Source organism: Rosa chinensis, chromosome 7 (assembly GCF_002994745.2).
Source record: "Rosa chinensis cultivar Old Blush chromosome 7, RchiOBHm-V2, whole genome shotgun sequence".
NCBI classification, from domain to species: Eukaryota; Viridiplantae; Streptophyta; class Magnoliopsida; order Rosales; family Rosaceae; genus Rosa; species Rosa chinensis.
In genome coordinates this window covers 64,421,601-64,440,893 of record NC_037094.1, presented here as the reverse complement: position 1 = coordinate 64,440,893, position 19,293 = coordinate 64,421,601, and the positions used below count along the sequence as shown (strand labels likewise).

General features: G+C 34.6%; 1 long non-coding RNA gene across 1 annotated transcript; it reads right to left on the bottom strand.

Moving 5' to 3' along the window:
* Window positions 1-11,508: 11,508 nt before the first annotated feature.
* LOC112180607 lies at window positions 11,509-12,325 on the bottom strand. The gene is made up of 2 exons (XR_002928375.2): window positions 12,286-12,325; window positions 11,509-11,889 (listed from the first exon to the last, which is right to left on the bottom strand). It is a non-coding gene; the product is annotated as an uncharacterized LOC112180607 (long non-coding RNA).
* Between the last annotated feature and the right edge of the window lie 6,968 nt (window positions 12,326-19,293).

Genomic DNA, 19,293 nt, shown 5'->3' with positions numbered 1-19,293 from the left:
TTTTTTTACACATTATATATGTACATATTTTGGTAAATAAGTCTATAGAGTGCAGGGTTTATCTTATGGAATTGCCCTTATTTGATTCTTTGATATTATTAAGTTCGATCTAAGATATCTGATTTTATAACCCTCCAAATATTTTTCTCTCTTACTAACACATTAATAATCATAGCATATGGTTTGGTGAATTATTCATGTGATGAGAAAACATAATCCTCCAAAGTTCAAGCATTACTTAAGACATAAATGGCAGCTGATGGCTTTGATAGAGTGGGAAATAATATGTTTGCCAAAATGTGGTCTTTCTCATTTAAGATAGTTACTAGTAGGGTTCATCTTCTATCTTAGTTGTGGGGCATGAAAATCTTTAAGAACAAAACAAAATTAGAGGGCAGTGTTTCTTTCTTTCGATTTTAGTTTGAAAATGCAGTGTTTCTTTGTTGGACTTTGAGTACAATTCTCAGAGGAATTATTATGTGGCCCTGGGGTACCACGTGGCATTACATATAGTGGTTCCAACCAATAGTATCACTCTAATGTGGTGGGGACCATGCATTAGGGTGAAAAAAGAAAAGAAAAATTAATTTAAGAGACTAATCAAAAATCACTACGAGTCACATAGGCCAATAATATCACCCCCGACCATCATGTGTATTATGGTCCGGAACCATGTAATAATTTCCCCAATTCTCAAATGATAACTAATATATTAAACACAAACACTATAATATTGTAGACAACAATGAACGAGAAATAGATAAATCAATAAATATAAAAAAAAATCGAAGACGTGTGCTTAAGATCATATAGATGATCCTAGAAGAAACTGATTTTAGTTATATCATGTTCAAGTCGTGTCATTTTACGCTCTTAATTATCAATATTCTTTCCTTTTAATATCATTTTCATATGGTTATAATTAGTCAACACTAACTCAAGTTTGTTTAATTAGTGGTTTCATTATGGTTATTACGAGGGTCCCTAAAATTGGTCAAGTAGGTCATGGTTGTCAAGGCAACATAGAAAAACAAACGTTGATTAGGTTTCTTCCTCTCCTCACCACCTAATCTCACGCCATGGTTGTAAAGAACTAGAAGTTTCTTATGTCATGGCAATCATGCTAACAAATAAAGACAGATTTTACATTTTTCTCAAGCTGAAATAGAGTACTAATCACATTTAGACGAGTTTAACCTATAATGATCGTTATCAAACACGACAGCTGGGAACCGTACTGCTCATAACCAGCTGCAAGTCTATCTCCTTCATTCTAGGCCTTGAAACTCTGGGATGCTAGCTACTTCAGGAACCAACTCTTCGCCTAGAAAAGAAGAGCACAATGCATTGAAAGAAATCATTGCCAATCCCTTTCAATGATTCAGCATACTAAAGCCGTTTCTATTATGCAGTAGATGCTTGGAAAAACATATAAAAAACATACTTATGATTGTCGACTTTGCAGGCACAACGCTCTTACGTTTTAGCAACGAGAAACTACTGTAGTATATCATTATGAAGTTTGACAAGCAGTTATGATTATTGTTAAACCAGTAAGTCTTCACTGTAACAGCAAATACAATATCTAAAGGAAATTTACAACTTATAGATTTACAACTTCTGCTATAAGGTACGTAGTACACCCCCACCATCGGACATTACATCAGATGCAGTAGCGGCAGCGGCAGTAGGAACAACCCCAGTTAAAATGCCCGGTTTTGACAAATGCAGGAGCCTGAGAAAATCAATTTCAGATGTAAGAATAAATTGTCAAGTCAATAAAAATTCAAGGCCTGCATCATCCGTAGTTAGTTTGCTTAATCCATTTTAAGAACCAACAATTATTAGGTTTATGTGACTTTATGCTCTGTCCATTTACTGCCTCATCATATATTGTATGATCAACCAACATGCCTAATTGTGAATGAGATTATAATGAAGGTAAAGGGAATCTAGGCACTACATATGAATTAAAGCTCGATCACCTGGCTATACCTTAGGCTTGGGAAAAAATAAAATAGAAGAAAAAACAAAGTAAACTTACGGTGCAAGATATTCGCCAAAGGATGACTCTGCCGACACAACTTCATTATAAGTTTCATGCACATTTACTTATTTGGAATGAAAAAATTAAGTCATGAATCGCATACAACTGAAATGGAAGAAGAAATGAATCAGTATGAGAATCATTAAACCCATACGCCCTTTGGTTATCAAATTAATAGCACGTTTACTTACCTGAAATGAGAATGAAAATGAAGGGAATGATTCTGATGTATGAGATTTCCTGCTTTTACTAATGTATATAGGTATGAGAATAATTCCAATGTATGAGATTTCTGCGTTTACTAACATATATAAGTATTGGAATGAGTGTGGTTATTCAGGAATTCCTAATAATGAAGTGGAACCCACACCCATTCCAGTACATATATATGCTAGTAAACGCAGGAATCTCATACATTAAAATCATTCTCATACTTATATATGTTAGTAAATGCATGAAATCTCATATACCGGAACCATTCCCTTCATTTCCATTTTCATTCCAGGTAAGTAAACTTGTCATCAGATGATGTAGGGGCTGTCACTTCAACCAATAGTTTCCCGAGAGTTATAAAGACAACTTCATCTGTATTGTGTAGTTGTGGCATCTTATTAACTGATGACACAACTCCCGATATTTGTAATGTTAATCTCTATGTTAATTTTTGTTAATTTATTTTACTTTCTCTTTATTTATTTACTTTTATGTTTATTAGGTATTTTGAAGTAAATATACAAAAATGAGATAATAATGGAAGAAATATGGGCAAATAAGGAAAAATTTGAAATCCTGGTCCGAGTAAGAGACCTTGATGGATCTAGGAGCCCAATACATGGAGAAATCACAGTAAATAATAGAGAAAATATTCAAAAAAATTTGATATGATAACATGACACATTCTCATTAGACAAAGTGGTGTGGGAGATGTTGACCAAATAGCCACCACAAGTATAAGGGCCAAGTTATAGTGTAGGGAATTATGAGTAGGGGGTATCGTACCTAAGGGATTAGAAAACCCACTCTAGCTAAGGAAAACCTAAAGGGTGCTAGATGAATATACAAATGTACAAGTCATAAACAAGAGCTCACAAGTGAACCAAAGTTCATGGTGAATATATGCAAGATGGTGTAGTTGTTTGATTTTTGGCTTTGAAAATAGTCTCGAATTAAATTAACACAAAATGAAACTTGAAATGTAAACTAGGCTAGGTTAAACTAGATGTGATAAAATGGATGGAAGTTAGAGTTTTAGGTTGTTCACCATAGCCTCCCTTGCATGCATTGATGTTCAAACTATAAGTAATGCAATCCCAAATATCCAATTACCCTCTTAGCATCCGGATAAGACTACTAAGGCCTAAACTCCTTTTATTTTATCAATTACCACCGGATAAGTGTGAAACTAACTACCCAAGAACAAGTTATATTACCGGATAAGTATCAATTCCTTGCTCCTAGATGCATAAAGATTTGAGTTTAGATAATCAAGCAAACAAACCAATCCTAGATATAAGTGATTTTAACTCACTACTCTCACATACACACATAGTGTGCTTTGCTTTCATTTCATCATTACTCCATATTTTCCATATTTTACAAATCCCTTCCATACTCCATTTTCATTATTTTTCTGCCACTCATCATTTCACTCTTCTTTTTCTTCCCTATTTAAACACATTCTCCTCTCACTCAAAAGGACGAATTCCTGAATCCATAACATCTTCTTTCTCTCTTCATCTCCTTCATAAAATCTCTATTACCACCACCACAACCTTCATCATCTTTTCCATCTACCCATTCTACTACATAGACCAAAAAAAAAAAAAATCATCTGTATTGTGTAGTTGTGGCATCTTATTAACTGATGACACAACTCCCGATATTTATAATGTTAATCTCTATGTTAATTTATTTTACTTTCTCTTTATTTATTTACTTTTATGTTTATTAGGTATTTTGAAGTAAATATACAAAAATGAGATAATAATGGAAGAAATATGGGCAAATAAGGAAAAATTTGAAATCCTGGTCCGAGTAAGAGACCTTGATGGATCTAGGAGCCCAATACATGGAGAAATCACAGTAAATAATAGAGAAAATAATCAAAAAATATTGATATGATAACATGACATATTCTCATTAGACAAAGTGGTGTGGGAGATGTTGACCAAATAGCCACCACAAGTATAAGGGCCAAGTTATAGTGTAGGGAATTATGAGTAGGGGGTATCGTACCTAAGGGATTAGAAAACCCACTCTAGCTAAGGAAAACCTAAAGGGTGCTAGATGAATATACAAATGTACAAGTCATAAACAAGAGCTCACAAGTGAACCAAAGTTCATGGTGAATATATGCAAGATGGTGTAGTTGTTTGATTTTTGGCTTTGAAAATAGTCTCGAATTAAATTAACACAAAATGAAACTTGAAATGTAAACTAGGCTAGGTTAAACTAGATGTGATAAAATGGATGGAAGTTAGAGTTTTAGGTTGTTCACCATAGCCTCCCTTGCATGCATTGATGTTCAAACTATAAGTAATGCAATCCCAAATATCCAATTACCCTCTTAGCATCCGGATAAGACTACTAAGGCCTAAACTCCTTTTATTTTATCAATTACCACCGGATAAGTGTGAAACTAACTACCCAAGAACAAGTTATATTACCGGATAAGTATCAATTCCTTGCTCCTAGATGCATAAAGATTTGAGTTTAGATAATCAAGCAAGCAAACCAATCCTAGATATAAGTGATTTTAACTCACTACTCTCACATACACACCTAGTGTGCTTTGCTTTCATTTCATCATTACTCCATATTTTCCATATTTTACAAATCCCTTCCATACTCCATTTTCATTATTTTTCTGCCACTCATCATTTCACTCTTCTTTTTCTTCCCAATTTAAACACATTCTCCTCTCACTCAAAAGGACGAATTCCTGAATCCATAACATCTTCTTTCTCTCTTCATCTCCTTCATAAACTCTCCATTACCACCACCACAACCTTCATCATCTTTTCCAACGTACTACCCATTCTACTACATAGACCAAAAAAAAAAAAATCATCTGTATTGTGTAGTTGTGGCATCTTATTAACTGATGACACAACTCCCGATATTTATAATGTTAATCTCTATGTTAATTTATTTTACTTTCTCTTTATTTATTTACTTTTATGTTTATTAGGTATTTTGAAGTAAATATACAAAAATGAGATAATAATGGAAGAAATATGGGCAAATAAGGAAAAATTTGAAATCCTGGTCCGAGTAAGAGACCTTGATGGATCTAGGAGCCCAATACATGGAGAAATCACAGTAAATAATAGAGAAAATAATCAAAAAATATTGATATGATAACATGACATATTCTCATTAGACAAAGTGGTGTGGGAGATGTTGACCAAATAGCCACCACAAGTATAAGGGCCAAGTTATAGTGTAGGGAATTATGAGTAGGGGGTATCGTACCTAAGGGATTAGAAAACCCACTCTAGCTAAGGAAAACCTAAAGGGTGCTAGATGAATATACAAATGTACAAGTCATAAACAAGAGCTCACAAGTGAACCAAAGTTCATGGTGAATATATGCAAGATGGTGTAGTTGTTTGATTTTTGGCTTTGAAAATAGTCTCGAATTAAATTAACACAAAATGAAACTTGAAATGTAAACTAGGCTAGGTTAAACTAGATGTGATAAAATGGATGGAAGTTAGAGCTTTAGGTTGTTCACCATAGCCTCCCTTGCATGCATTGATGTTCAAACTATAAGTAATGCAATCCCAAATATCCAATTACCCTCTTAGCATCCGGATAAGACTACTAAGGCCTAAACTCCTTTTATTTTATCAATTACCACCGGATAAGTGTGAAACTAACTACCCAAGAACAAGTTATATTACCGGATAAGTATCAATTCCTTGCTCCTAGATGCATAAAGATTTGAGTTTAGATAATCAAGCAAACAAACCAATCCTAGATATAAGTGATTTTAACTCACTACTCTCACATACACACATAGTGTGCTTTGCTTTCATTTCATCATTACTCCATATTTTCCATATTTTACAAATCCCTTCCATACTCCATTTTCATTATTTTTCTGCCACTCATCATTTCACTCTTCTTTTTCTTCCCTATTTAAACACATTCTCCTCTCACTCAAAAGGACGAATTCCTGAATCCATAACATCTTCTTTCTCTCTTCATCTCCTTCATAAAATCTCTATTACCACCACCACAACCTTCATCATCTTTTCCATCTACCCATTCTACTACATAGACCAAAAAAAAAAAAATCATCTGTATTGTGTAGTTGTGGCATCTTATTAACTGATGACACAACTCCCGATATTTATAATGTTAATCTCTATGTTAATTTATTTTACTTTCTCTTTATTTATTTACTTTTATGTTTATTAGGTATTTTGAAGTAAATATACAAAAATGAGATAATAATGGAAGAAATATGGGCAAATAAGGAAAAATTTGAAATCCTGGTCCGAGTAAGAGACCTTGATGGATCTAGGAGCCCAATACATGGAGAAATCACAGTAAATAATAGAGAAAATAATCAAAAAATATTGATATGATAACATGACATATTCTCATTAGACAAAGTGGTGTGGGAGATGTTGACCAAATAGCCACCACAAGTATAAGGGCCAAGTTATAGTGTAGGAAATTATGAGTAGGGGTATCGTACCTAAGGGATTAGAAAACCCACTCTAGCTAAGGAAAACCTAAAGGGTGCTAGATGAATATACAAATGTACAAGTCATAAACAAGAGCTCACAAGTGAACCAAAGTTCATGGTGAATATATGCAAGATGGTGTAGTTGTTTGATTTTTGGCTTTGAAAATAGTCTCGAATTAAATTAACACAAAATGAAACTTGAAATGTAAACTAGGCTAGGTTAAACTAGATGTGATAAAATGGATGGAAGTTAGAGTTTTAGGTTGTTCACCATAGCCTCCCTTGCATGCATTGATGTTCAAACTATAAGTAATGCAATCCCAAATATCCAATTACCCTCTTAGCATCCGGATAAGACTACTAAGGCCTAAACTCCTTTTATTTTATCAATTACCACCGGATAAGTGTGAAACTAACTATCCAAGAACAAGTTATATTACCGGATAAGTATCAATTCCTTGCTCCTAGATGCATAAAGATTTGAGTTTAGATAATCAAGCAAGCAAACCAATCCTAGATATAAGTGATTTTAACTCACTACTCTCACATACACACCTAGTGTGCTTTGCTTTCATTTCATCATTACTCCATATTTTCCATATTTTACAAATCCCTTCCATACTCCATTTTCATTATTTTTCTGCCACTCATCATTTCACTCTTCTTTTTCTTCCCAATTTAAACACATTCTCCTCTCACTCAAAAGGACGAATTCCTGAATCCATAACATCTTCTTTCTCTCTTCATCTCCTTCATAAACTCTCCATTACCACCACCACAACCTTCATCATCTTTTCCAACGTACTACCCATTCTACTACATAGACCAAAAAAAAAAAAAATCATCTGTATTGTGTAGTTGCGGCATCTTATTAACTGATGACACAACTCCCGATATTTATAATGTTAATCTCTATGTTAATTTATTTTACTTTCTCTTTATTTATTTACTTTTATGTTTATTAGGTATTTTGAAGTAAATATACAAAAATGAGATAATAATGGAAGAAATATGGGCAAATAAGGAAAAATTTGAAATCCTGGTCCGAGTAAGAGACCTTGATGGATCTAGGAGCCCAATACATGGAGAAATCACAGTAAATAATAGAGAAAATAATCAAAAAATATTGATATGATAACATGACACATTCTCATTGGACAAAGTGGTGTGGGAGATGTTGACCAAATAGCCACCACAAGTATAAGGGCCAAGTTATAGTGTAGGGAATTATGAGTAGGGGGTATCGTAGCCAAGGATTGGAAAACCCACTCTAGCTAAGAAAAACCTAAAGGGTGCTAGATGAATATATAAATGTACAAGTCATAAACAAGAGCTCACAAGTGAACCAAAGTTCATGGTGAATATATGCAAGATGGTGTAGTTGTTTGATTTTTGGCTTTGAAAATGGTCTCGAATTAAATTAACACAAAATGAAACTTGAAATGTAAACTAGGCTAGGTTAAACTAGATGTGATAAAATGGATGGAAGTTAGAGCTTTAGGTTGTTCACCATAGCCTCCCTTGCATGCATTGATTTTCAAACTATAAGTAATGCAACCCCAAATATCCAATTACCCTTTTAGCATCCGGATAAGACTACTAAGGCTTAAACTCCTTTTATTTTATCAATTTCCACCGGATAAGTGTTAAACTAACTACCCAAGAACAAGTTATATTACCGGATAAGTATCAATTCCTTGCTCCTAGATGCATAAAGATTTGAGTTTAGATAATCAAGCAAGCAAACCAATCCTAGATATAAGTGATTTTAACTCACTACTCTCACATACACACCTAGTGTGCTTTGCTTTCATTTCATCATTACTCCATATTTTCCATATTTTACAAATCCCTTCCATACTCCATTTTCATTATTTTTCTGCCACTCATCATTTCACTCTTCTTTTTCTTCCCAATTTAAACACATTCTCCTCTCACTCAAAAGGACGAATTCCTGAATCCATAACATCTTCTTTCTCTCTTCATCTCCTTCATAAACTCTCCATTACCACCACCACAACCTTCATCATCTTTTCCAACGTACTACCCATTCTACTACATAGACCAAAAAAAAAAAAAATCATCTGTATTGTGTAGTTGTGGCATCTTATTAACTGATGACACAACTCCCGATATTTATAATGTTAATCTCTATGTTAATTTATTTTACTTTCTCTTTATTTATTTACTTTTATGTTTATTAGGTATTTTGAAGTAAATATACAAAAATGAGACAATAATGGAAGAAATACGGGCAAATAAGGAAAAATTTGAAATCCTGGTCTGAATAAGAGACCTTGATGGATCTAGGAGCCCAATACATGGAGAAATCACAGTAAATAATAGAGAAAATATTCAAAAAATATTAATATGATAACATGACACATTCTCATTGGACAAAGTGGCGTGGGAGATGTTAGCCAAATAGCCACCCCAAGCATAAGGGCCAAGTTATAGTGTAGGGAATTATGAGTAGGGGGTATCGTACCCAAGAGATTGGAAAACCCACTCTAGCTAAGGAAAACCTAAAGGGTGCTCGATGAATATGCAAATGTACAAGTCATAAACAAGAGCTCACAAGTGAACCAAAGTTCATGATGAATATATGCAAGATGGTGTAGTTGTTTGATTTTTGGCTTTGAAATGGTCTCGAATTAAATTAACACAAAATGAAACTTGAAATGTAAACTAGGCTAGGTTAAACTAGATGTGATAAAATGGATGGAAGTTAGAGCTTTAGGTTGTTCACCATAGCCTCCCTTGCATGCATTGATGTTCAAACTATAAGTAATGCAATCCCAAATATCCAATTACCCTCTTAGCATCCGGATAAGACTACTAAGGCCTAAACTCCTTTTATTTTATCAATTTCCACTGGATAAGTGTGAAACTAACTACCCAAGAACAAGTTATATTACCGGATAAGTATCAATTCCTTGCTCCTAGATGCATAAAGATTTGAGTTTAGATAATCAAGCAAGCAAACCAATCCTAGATCTAGGTGATTTTAACTCACTACCCTCACATACACACCTAGCTTGCTTTTCTTTCATTTCATCATTACTCAATCTTTTCCATATTTTACAAACCCCTTCCATACTCCACTTTCATTATTTTTCTGTCACTCATCATTTCACTCTTCTTTTTGTTCCCTATTTAAATACACTCTCCTCTCTCTGTAATGGACGAAATTCTGAATCCATAACATCTTCTTTCTCTCTTCATCTCCTTCATAAAATCTCCTTTACCACCACCACAACCTTCATCATCTTTTCCTTCTACCCATTCCATTTCATAGACAAAAAAAAAAAAAAAAAATCATCTATATTGTGTAGTTGTGGCATCTTATTAACTGATGGCACAACTCTCGATATTTATAATGTTAATCTCTATGTTAATTTATTTTACTTTCTCTTTATTTATTTACTTTTATGTTTATTAGGTATTTTGAAGTAAATATACAAAAATGAGATAATAAAGGAAGAAATATGGGCAAATAAGGAAAAATTTAAAATCCTGGTCCGAGTAAGAGATTTTGATGGATCTAGGAGCCCAATACATGGAGAAATCACAGTAAATAATAGAGAAAATATTCAAAAAATATTGATATGATAACATGACACATTCTCATTGGACAAAGTGGTGTGGGAGATGTTAGCCAAATAGCCACCTTCAAGTATAAGGGCCAAGTTATAGTGTAGGGGATTATGAGTAGGAGATATCGTACCCAAGGGATTGGAAAACCTACTCTAGCTAAGGAAAACCTAAAGGGTGCTAGATGAATATGCAAATGTACAAGTCATAAACAAGAGCTCACAAGTGAACCAAAGTTCATGGTGAATATATGCAAGATGGTGTAGTTGTTTGATTTTTTGCTTTGAAAATGGTCTCAAATTAAATTAACACAAAATGAAACTTGAAATGTAAACTGGGATAGGTTAAACTAGATGTGATAAAGTGGATGAAAGTTAGAGCTTTAGGTTGTTCACCAGAGCCTCCCTTGCATGCATTGATGTTCAAACTATAAGTAATGCAATCTCAAATATCCAATTACCCTCTTAGCATCCGGATAAGACTACTAAGGCCTAAACTCTTTTTATTTTATCAATTTCCACCGGATAAGTGTGAAACTAACTACCTAAGAACAAGTTATATTACCAGATAACACTACTACACAAAAAGCTTCACACGACGGTTTAAAACTGTCGTCTCACGTTTTGCATTTCCGTGGTCTATCGAGGCGTCGTCTGATAAAACGCTATCAGACGACGGTTTTCAACCGTCATATACCGATCATTGGGTCGACGGTGTGCAGCTAAATCCGTTGTCTGATGGATTGGCAGATCTGCCGACATGCTGTTGACAGAAGTTTGCCGTGGCGTGACTTCTGTTCCTACCACGGTTTTTAGAAATTTTCTGTGTTGTGACCTCTATTCATACCACAGATTTTAGAAATTTGTCGTGGTGTGACTTCTATTCATACCACAGTTTTTAAGAATAAATGTGGTGTGATGACTTAAAAATTTAGTGTATGTGTACTTTCACACGACGTATATAACTGTAACCGTTGTATTGTGACATTTGAGACAACGGTTTTTGCTAATACTTGTGGTCTTTGTGTGCATCCAACAATGATATCAATAAGAACCGTCGTGTGAATTATAGAAATTTTGTTTGATTCCACCCTATTATCCTCATCAGACGACATATTTTTCCATATATTGTTGTTGTAATGGCAAGATTTAGATTCTGGAATGAAAAATGACCAAAAGAACAGTAAATTAATCATAATAGATAGTTGTTATAATCTCATAGCAATCTAAATGGGTATGATAATGCTAATTGTATCTACAAAATAGGAGAACAGAAAAAAAAATCCAAGTCAAGTTCTAATTCACTGATCTCCTGCTCTTCTTAGATTTTGTCTTAAAAATTAGGCTTCACTTCATAACATTGGCACTCTCCATGGCCTAAAGAACAGTAATGGGGCTTCCTCATTGAAAGAGTTCTAGGATGTTGCAGTGCTCCAAATACAGGAAGTTGTTGTGTTAATTATATAGCAGCCAAATATTCTCATTTGGTGCTCCAAGTACTTACATTTACGGCAGCTACAACATTCTCAGAATCCACCACTGCCTCACTGCTGCTAACCAAACAAGAAACTTATTACATATCAACAAGAAAGTAAACACCTTGTTACATATCAACAAACTCCACCTAAACTCAATTCCCATAAATAATTCATAATTAACCAGTCTGATAAAGCATTTTGGGCCAGAATAAAGGAGATAATTGAGACCCCCCACCCCAATCGGATCTAGCAGACTTTCCAGAATTGTGAAGAACTAATCCTTATCTAAACTCCAACTGGCCTATGATTTTATTCAAGTATATTCCTCTTCGCCAAAAGAAAATTCAAGGGTATATCCCCATTATTCAAAAGATCAAATTATCATTATAACCACGTATGTCTGCTTCTTTGTTAAACAAATATATCAAGTAACAAAAGCATTCAAGTACAAGGGAGGTAATGACTTACAGAAGGCTTCCATCAGCTAGACATTTCCTGCAAGATACAGGGTATAAACAGTCATTACACGAGCCAGAATACAAACAGTCAGTACAAGCAAGAAAATGCTTCAGAAAAATTAATATCTAAACTCGTAAATATTAAAGTTCATCTCCATATCATATATACAAAAGGACTCCTAAAATGGTATGTAAAGCTAGCTATCTTTAACACCAATTGAAACAAAGAATCATAATCAGCTACCAAATTCAGAGAAGCAGCTTAAGAACCACCGAGGAGGAAAATAAGTAAGGGGAACAAGTTCTTGTAAAGACCTACAATAAATAAAAACATAAATGTGACTGGGAGTAAGTGTTGCTACCAAACTATCATAAAAGTATAAACTAAAGAGTGCGTATTTTCCCCAACATTCTGCATCAGCCTTCCTCTCCACACACTCAAAATATTATTCTGCCATATAGGTTTATAAGCATTCCTATTGTTGAAAAAAAAATGTTTAAGAAAAGATGTGCATATATTTTGCTCTTGGGACTTCGTGAACATGTTATGCACTTAGAATCTCATAATTCATGAACCACTGATTAATCTAAACCAGAGTAGAATTAGAAAAGCTAGGTAGATCTAATTACCAGATTCAATGTGTAAGAAATTCCTGTATGATTTCAAAAAAGACCAGCAATTTAGGATCAGCTGCAGTTGCATCCCACACCTGGAAACATATTAACAGTTAAACAATCTTGATATCAAAGCTGTACGTACAGATGGAAAAAAAAACAACAAACAGAAACCTACATAAGCTATTTATCTTGCATATAGTCCAAGTATTTACCTGGTTCCAATTATGCCTATATCCCCCAATCAACATATGGTCCAAGATTGTATGAAAACCATTTGAATTAGTTACACTACTACATACTACCATTTCATACCAAAAGCCAAACCAAAAAAATCAAACAAAAGTAAAAAACTTAAACTTCCTTTCTTGAGCAAATGAAACATAGGCAAATGACGGTAAAAACAAACTAATAAAATCAAAATTGAATTCAAGTATCTAAATTTAATCATGCCTAGATTAAGAATCTCAGGGAACTTGCATCAAACTGGAGCCAAACCCATCTTCTTGTGCACACTATAACATACACTTCAACTCTCTCCCACAAGAACTGAAAAAAAAAAAAAACAGCAAGAGACTCTGAAGCATACTAACTGCCCAAAATCAAAAAATATATATATATATATATATAAAAGAAGCAAGATTATAACAAGTCAAGTGTGAGTGCAAGTCATGAGAGTTACCTCTGGTTTTCACTTGCCATTCTAGAGTTACTTCTTTTATACTATCAATTGTCATTCCAAGTTGAATATCAGCACCCTACATTAGAAATTAGAAAGAGTACATAAGTCTAAAAAAATCAAAGTAAACAAGAAAGAGAGTAACCATCATGAAATATCATAGATGAAAAAGTAGGGCCTGGAAAACAAAAGCCTTGAGAGTCTCGTAACTTGTAGAGCTAGAGTTCAAGTACAAAACCAATTAAGCCACTGAAAAGTTGAGTACAAACTTTAACACTTCATCAATAAGAAATCTTACCTTGTATCAAGTTATTGACGAATCACAATATATCTTGTTACTAACGTGTTATATCTACAATTCAATACAGATTTGAATACTAACCAAGCACTCACATACCAAACACCAAAACTTAATCAGACTTGTATCAGACAAATTTCATAAACTAAAGCACAAAAAACTTACTAGGCTGCCAGTGGGTTAGTAAGAAGGAGAATAAAGAGGACCATGCCGATTCTAGATTTTATCACAGAACATTAAAATGAAAAACAACACATTGTATCGATCTAGCCTAATTACACTACTACCACCACAATCAGGTCTCAATCACATAGTTAATGCTAAAAAAACAAAGTAAACAGTAACCAAAACATTTTCATATTTTCAAGTCCACAAAACCCAATTACAAATTCAATTCGAAAAGGAACTTCATTAACAAAAAGAACTCAATCAAAACAGTAACATGTTTCTTATCCCACAAGCCCCATTTCACATTCATCAACTGGAACCATAAAACTTATAGAATTGCCGTGCAACAAATCAAAGGCTCGTTCTTTTCCATAGAATTTACAAAATTTAAGCTAAAAGAGAATTAAAACCTGAATTCAATTAATACCATTGTTGACTTGGTCGCTGTCTCCGGGGTGAGCTTGTAGTGACAAAACCCAATCCGCAACTGCGTCCTTGTTAATATGAAAATCCAAACTTCTAATTAGTGAATGAAAAAACTGAACTCCTTAAACGGCAACGTATTGAGGAGGAGGGATGCCGTACGCAGTGGAGAGCATGGAGGAGGTCGAGGCTAGAGACGATGAAGTAGGCAAGAGTGAGGCGATTGATCTCTTGGATCTGGTATTGGTGTGGGAGGAGCTGGTACATCATCCCCAGAAAAGTCACGTTCTTTTCTCTCTTGAAAGGCTAGGAATCCATAGTCAGAGATGGAGATCCGAGTCTCTGTTAAACTCCAGTGACTAGAGTGCACAATTTTAAGATTTGCTTATGAATATCAGAACCCTAAATTTTGCATCTCAGTGAATTGAAACAGTAAAGAAGAGCGAAAGCTGACAAATCCAAATCAAAATTGAATCAAAACAGTAAAGGTGACGACGAGAACTTACCAAGTTCGAGACAAATCGAATCAAAGGCATGAATCGAAGTTCAAGATGACGAAATTGTTTAGGGCTCTGGTGTGAATCCAAGTATAAGGCTGCTTCGATGTGAATCCACGTCAAAATAAGATCCCAATCTACATAACCACAGATTAAAAGAACTGAATCCATATTACAAGCAACTTCACCTTGACAAACAGAAAGTATAAACCTCTACGCTTCAAAGTTACACAGTCAAGTAATGGCTCAAAGTTTCAATCTTCAAGGAATCAAAAGCCGAAAAAAAAAAACCCAAATCAAAAGTGTGATTTCTGAAGAACCCGAAATCCTCCAGTTAATCAAAATCTAAAATCAAAAGTAACGAACCCGAAATCAAGAGCGTTATTTTTTAAATCAAAATTACGAGAGGACGAGAAACAAGAAACCCCAAATTTTAGGGCTTACCGGATTCTAAGAGAAATCTCCCATCTAGGGCTTCGAAGGCTTCGCTTTGGAGGTGGTGGATTTAGGGATTAGGATTGTGGAGTGAGTCGGTGTAGCTGTGGAGTGAGCCAGAGTGAGAGTCGGAAAGCGACAGAGTCAGAGAGAGAGTCGAGGTGAGTCGGGGTCAACTGTGGAGTATTGTGGAGTGAATGCCATGTCGGGGTATAGCTATGGGCATTAGTTTGGTCTGAATGGATTTTTTTTGAAGTGTTCTAATAGTTTGGTATGAATAGATGCTATTGTGTAGTTGTTTAGCGCTAGGACACATGGCCACATAAGCCATTAATTTTATCATGCAGGCATCAGACCATGGTTTTCCACATATCTGTTGTTTGAATGTCACTTAAAAATTTTCAATTTTGCCGCCTCTTGTTGCCTGCCGAGAGGGAATCGAATTTTGGGGGAGAGAATGCGGGAAATGTTGGAGGGAATGTCAGTGGACATGTTTGCACTTGCAAATCTATGGATTCATACCACGGTTTTAAACTAACTGTCGTATCGCCACTACATGCTAAGGAAATTTAAGTGGTGCCAAATGGTGGGAAACTTGCTACCCCTAAAACCAATTTAAACTCACACCACGCTTCCATTTATAAACGTCTTCTGAAGCAATACACAATTTCAGCATTAAAAACACCCTTTGGTTGAATTCATATTAGAAGACGGAAATTTTACAACCGTCGTCTCAATAATGAGAAATGATTCACACCATGGAAAACAGTCTACCGTCGTATGAGAGGTGTCGTGTGATTCATTTTCTGTAGTAGTGTAAGTATCAATTCCTTGCTCCTAGATGCATAAAGATTTGAGTTTAGATAATCAAGCAAGCAAACCAATCCTAGATCTTGGTGATTTTAACTCACAACCCTCACATACACACCTAGTGTGCTTTGCTTTCATTTCATCATTACTCCATCTTTTCCATATTTTACAAACCCCTTTCATACTCCACTTTCATTATTTTTCTGCCACTCATCATTTCACTCTTCTTTTTCTTCCCTATTTAAACACATTCTCCTCTCACTCTAAAGGATGAATTCCTGAATCCATAACATCTTCTTTCTCTCTTCATCTCCTTCATAAAATCTCCATTACCACCACCACAACCTTCATCATCTTTTCCATCTACCCATTCCATTTCATAGACCAAAAAAAAAAAAATATTCATCTGTATTGTGTAGTTGTGGCATCTTATTAACTGATGACACAACTCCCGATATTTATAATGTTAATCTCTATGTTAATTTATTTTACTACTTTTATTTTTATTAGGTATTTTGAAGTAAATATACAAAAATGAGACAATAATGGAAGAAATATGGGCAAATAAGGAAAAATTTGAAATCCTGGTCCGAGTAAGAGACCTTGATGGATCTAGGAGCCCAATACATGGAGAAATCACAGTAAATAATAGAGAAAATATTCAAAAAATATTGATATGATAACATGACACATTCTCATTGGACAAAGTGGTGTGGGAGATGTTAGCCAAATAGCCACCCTCAAGTATAAAGGCCAAGTTATAGTGTATGAGATTATGAGTAGGGGTATCGTACCCAAGGGATTAGAAAACCCACTCTAGCTAAGGAAAACCTAAAGGGTGCAAGATGAATATGCAAATGTACAAGTCATAAACAAGAGCTCACAAGTGAACCAAAGTTCATGGTGAATATATGCAAGATGGTGTAGTTGTTTGATTTTTGGCTTTGAAAATGGTCTCGAATTAAATTAACACAAAATGAAACTTGAAATGTAAACTAGGCTAGGTTAAACTAGATGTGATAAAATGGATGGAAGTTAGAGCTTTAGGTTGTTCACCATAGCCTCCCTTGCATGCATTGATGTTCAAACTATAAGTAATGCAATCCCAAATATCCAATTACCCTCTTAGCATCCGGATAAGACTACTAAGGCCTAAACTCCTTTTATTTTATCAATTTCCACCGGATAAGTGTGAAACTAACTACCCAAGAACAAGTTTTATTACCGGATAAATATCAATTCCTTGCTCCTAGATGCATAAAGATTTGAGTTTAGATAATCAAGCAAGCAAACCAATCCTAGATCTAGGTGATTTTCACTCACTACCCTCACATACACACCTACTGTGCTATCATGCTTTCAATATCTAAAGCTAGCTATTCTCTAAACATTGTTCATGTAATGACAAATACAAGGTATTCAAATTAGCTAGATTCAAATACAAGCATTCACTTCTTAAATTAGCATGTGAAGATGATCATGAAAAATGCATCAAATAAGACTCAAACATCAATTCATTACAAGTTTGGCTAGGGCTTTCAACCCTAGCCCCAACAAACTAACTACTCACTCATAATCAAATACATAAGCTTCAACATGTTTATGAAAATCAAACTAAAAATTAGGGATAGAGAAGGGACTAGTAATAATCAAGTTGAGGATGGTGTAGATGAACTCATGTGATGCTAGACTCCTCTCCTTCTTCTTCGAAAGTTGATGATGGAATATGAGATGTAGCGATGATCAAGTGGTGAAATAGTGGAGTACTGAAGCTTTTTGTCTATGAAATGGAATGGGTAGATGGAAAAGATGATGAAGGTTGTGGTGGTGGTAATGGAGATTTTATGAAGGAGATGAAGAGAGAAAGAAGATGTTATGGATTCAGAATTTCGTCCTTTACAGTGAGAGGAGAGTGTATTTAAATAGGGAAGAAAAAGAAGAGTGAAATGATGAGTGGCAGAAAAATAATGAAAGTGGAGTATGGAAGGGGTTTGTAAAATATGGAAAAGATTGAGTAATGATGAAATGAAAGCAAAGCATAAAGGTGCAGAAATATGGAAGTGATGTTAATATATTAAAGAGAATGGAGTAGAAAAATATATCGAAGGAAAAAGAGAAAAGCATCTAGCTTTCTTCATGTGGGTGGGAATATGTTGAGCTGTTTTTCAGGTCACTTTCTGCCCCTTTATTCCTTTAATTATATCTCCACCAAGAATTCAGAATGGGCCTCTGACTTCTGCATATCAAATGTTTCTCCATGAGTCTAGATCATCTTGGTAGAATCTCAGAGTTAAATTCATTGTGGTTCGACCGTAAATGCTTTTGAAATACGTACAGGTCAGGTTTTCCAGTTTTCTTCTTTCAGAAGATTGGACTGACTGTTTGAAGGCTATCCACTCAAAACTAGCTCTAGTACTCTTCATAACAAATTATCATTGGTATGTCTTGGATGAAAATGGAGAGTTTCAACTCATTCGGAGTTTGTTTGTTCGGGCAGCTACCCGTCCTTTCTTGTCTTGCTCAGTTTCTCCTAGCCGGAGTAAGAAAATGTTCTAGGGTTGACTTTTTAATGCATTTCCATTCTTCTCCATTATTTCCTAGAATGATAAGGAAAACATAATAAATATATATAAATAAACACAAAGGTTAGCCAAAAGTACAAGATTAGGGAAATAATGAAATTGGATTAGTCAACATTAAATTTAGACTTTAGAACAAGTAATTTCTATGTTTTAGGGCACAAATATGTATATGAATTATGATCCAACAAATACCCCCAAACTTGAACTTTGCTTGTCCTCAAGCAAACTAACCCAAATCCGACACTACAACAACTACCTAATCTTCCAACAATTTCCTCAAGGAACACAATATAGAAAGGACATGAAAATCAAGTTAGGTTTTAAACTTCATGGATCATTGATCAAATGCTTGCATTTTGAAATGTGTAGCATGTCTCTAATTTGTCATTTCAACATACCAAAATTGAGAATGCATGTCAAACCATGTTAGCCATAAACTCACAAGATATTCACTCTATTTTTCACACAAGTGTTTATGGGTTAACTAATTTACACTCAAAACAATCTCATG